Consider the following 3,886-nt stretch of genomic DNA (forward strand, 5'->3'; position numbering starts at 1 on the left):
ACTGTTAACAGGTGTCACCTTGTCTCCCAGCCTGGAAAAATGAATTGAGGATGGATTTACCAAATATGATCAAAAGAAATGCTACCGCTCGATGAGCATACAGAGAGTAACTTGAACTGGTAAGGTTATTTTTCAACATTTCATTACGGTCATGTGTAGCTGTTGTGCGGTGTTGTATCCTATTCGCAACATTCATAAAAACAGTTTGTAAAATATTGGATCAATGAGGATTTTGGGAGTTCGGCATTCAGCTCAAGGTTCCCGATTATCTGAGTTATCATTTTCGGCTAGAACCCACTGTAAAACACTAAATGGAACGAGAAATAACAAAATTGTGATCAAGTAGGAACTTATCGTGGAACCCTGACCTTCCCTTGAGTAGCCAGCATTTTACCGGAACTGCCCAACCCCAGCCCAATCACGACTGTAGGCTGTTCGGCTGAAGGGCTATCGTACCGCTCCCGGCCACGGTTCTTTCTCACATACAGCATGACATGATACCAATTCACGATATTCACTGAGCTCCAGCGGGTTATTACAGAAACCAATTTCCCACAACCTGACCATCCGCCTGAGATTTGTGCTTTCCCCGTCTTTTTTTTTCGAAGAGATGGCTGGTACCGATTGTACTATTTTGGATACCGCTGCCACTTGGACGTTCTGGAACACAGAAATAGAAACAGATATGGAGACAATCTAACCGTGAAACTTTAGCGCGACAAATTCTATTAGTGCACCATTTCTAAATCTATCCACTGTTTCACTTGCTGTAACACTACTCACACCCCACTCGTCGTGTCAAAATCGATCTCTGCCTCCTCGCAACTCACGCAGATTCATTAACTCGCCTTGGGTCAGACTGCCCGTACCACCATTTATTGTCATCAGTCTCCCTGTCGATAGGTTGGACTTGTGCATCTCCGGTACCTGTGTAGCGTGATGTATCATTTAAGGGGATGTTTTTTTTGTTTTTGTTTTTTTTGTTGCAGGGTTTTGCCCGGGGAAATTTCCTGTCTGAGTGGGTGTCTTGCCAAGCCGGAGTTCACCCCTCCTTAGCTGTTGCGTGTTTGCTTAACTAGACAAGTTCAACCACCTCCACACAACAACGATCGCGATCAAGCCAATCCACCATCTCTATCCGGTTCAACTTCATATCCATTTGCTTCTTCTGCGTCAGGGGATTTACTAGCCAACGCACCCTCCGCTCTCTACTGCTTTATTGGTCAGGGCTCAGAGCAAATTTCCCACCAGGTGCTGCTCGGTCAAAATATTGTCCAGTTAACCGAAGGCGCCACAAACCTCCCGATCGGGTTTTAGGTACACGATACTGTGCACGGAATGAATTAAGTGAGGAGAAGGTACTACACCAACATAGGGAACAGTAAGTACTGAGCTGTGTAACTTTATCACTGATACTCCAATACCACGTTTGGCGGGAACTGGTCCTACCTTTGTACCTACAAAGGTACATGTTGTTTATATTTATTATAACATCGCTACTAAACGTCCCGGCATGGGTATGAAATATACTAAATTGGTACTTGATGGCAGACAGATTGCGTGAGGAAGAGAGACCACCGTCATCGTTCTGGACAAACCCCACGTTCGCGGACATATCGCACGTCCATACATGTTCCCTATCAACCAAGAGAATCACTCACGACATCAACCCCTCACACTGCACTAACACCCGGTCTACGAAGCAAATAGACCTAATCGGCGATCACGAACCTTCATTATCTGCCGAACGAGATAATCATCCAAATTGCCCGCCAGCAAAGTCCTCAAGACCTAAATGCTCTGCTGCGTCCTAACAGACACCTGGCAACAATCACCAAGATAGCGCTGATTGACGGTGTTTGCGACCTCCCTGATGAGCAAATAGCGAAGCGTGTGCTCTACCTCGCCGCCACTCGCGAGGAGAGAGGTGGTCACCGTTTTTTCATAGACCGGGGTTTGCATATGTGCGTTGCGGGCGGTACGGTATTGAATGACGCCCTCATATCGTTCGATTCCAGTGTTCTGTGTGTCCTCCTTGAGTGTGGTATTAATCCGGAGGCTCGAGACGAGACTCAGCAGACAGCCCTATCTATTGCCTGTCCGCACAATCGCCTTCATGCCATCATGTGGTTACTGGATGATCTTAGCGTCGATGTCAACTCAAGAGACATCACTAGTCGAACTCCCATGTCTCATGCAGCAGGGTGTGGACACGCGGGGGTTGTGCGTGTTTTTCTGGCAGATCAGAGGGTTGATAGTAATCTTGTTTGTAAGAAACCTTTATCGACTTCCTCTTCGCCCCAGTTCGGTAGCTGACGTGTAATATAGAGTCGCACTGCTGCAAACGCACTTTTTCACTTCACTGGACTACTAGCTATGGGACGATACCATAATTTTAACTCCGAAAAAGGTTGAAAACTAAGACAAATGGGGAATGGATAAAGGGCGGATCAATACATTACTAGATTTACACTGGCAAAACTTGCAACCATTGTAGTATATTCTTCTAAGCCTTGATTCGTGTTATGTGGCTCCGTGGAGGATAAAGTGCCTATACCCGCAGGGAGTAAGTAAGAGGAGGTAACAAACAAGATCCTGGATATTTGTCCATCCGGAGCGTATCCCATCGTCCACGACAAACGAAGGGACTTTCCAGCGAGTACGTATCCGGCTGCGTAAATTAAGCGAGATCACAAACCTGTCTCTGTTCCAGCTACAATCCTATAGGACATCTCCGCATCGCTCTTGGATTACTGATAGCATTGCTTTCAGATCCCTTGACAACTATAACATCATAAAGGAAAAACTGATATTGAGAGAATGATCGATTAAACCCAACAAGCTAACTACCCCTTTGGTGATCCCTTTTAATATGACACCGTACTAGCAAAAATATCAGTATCAGCCACCTACTTCCCAAATCTATATTTTGCCTGATCCATCTGGTTCAACATGTTATGTATATATAAAGGTACAGCGTGATAGAAAATATTATTATTCCATGAATGACATTGCTAGCTTATTTTATAGTTAAAAATCTCAAAATCCTAGAAATTTACATTTACCATCTAAGATAGGTTTTACATTCTGTTGAATATTAGAAAGGAGATAGTATTTATGTAATGTCAACCCAATGTAAAGATATTTCAATTCAAAGTGTACAAATAAGTCGCTTGTAAGAGTTATTTCAATTAATGTTTAGTTTTCATATTTCCAACTGAACTTGAACCAAAATTCACAATTTTGACATTACAAACAATTTGCTTCCACAATTGGTTAATCATTACATTTGGAATTAAGGTGATAATTTACAGAAGGTTTATGTTGAAGTGATTATCAAACTATCCTCAATTAGAATCACGAAGCGGATTGAAAGAATACCTTGCTCGGCGTCACAGAATCCTGTGCTGATTTGTGATTTATAGATTGTTTTACAGCTATCAGGAATTTATAGATGACTAATATTTGTGAATCAGAATATGAGTCGGATCCTGATACATAATCAGAATTTGGTTACTAGTAGCCCAAAGGCTGTAGTAAACAGGTTATATTTTTAAGCAGTTTCGGTAAGGATTGTTTTTAAGTCATTTAAAGGAAAGATTAAAGTTCAAATATGATCCGTATCGTAGTACAAACTTCATATTAATACGCAACACTGAACAATTATCCACTTTGATCAACACATAAAGAGTAAACAATGTTGAGCTGAAAAAATATTCAGAAGACTTATGTGATGTCAATTGTATCTTCTGTTTAGAAAATTGTAAAAAATTGTAAAAGTGCATCCATGGATATAAAACATATCTTATAACCGCTTAGTATCTGATACCCAATATTCTGCATAAATTAAAGATCTCTCTTTTGTTCTCAGGTTGTAAATTTCAGG

Source organism: Tuber melanosporum (assembly GCF_000151645.1).
Source record: "Tuber melanosporum whole genome shotgun sequence assembly, scaffold_23, strain Mel28".
Classification (NCBI taxonomy): Eukaryota; Fungi; Ascomycota; class Pezizomycetes; order Pezizales; family Tuberaceae; genus Tuber; species Tuber melanosporum.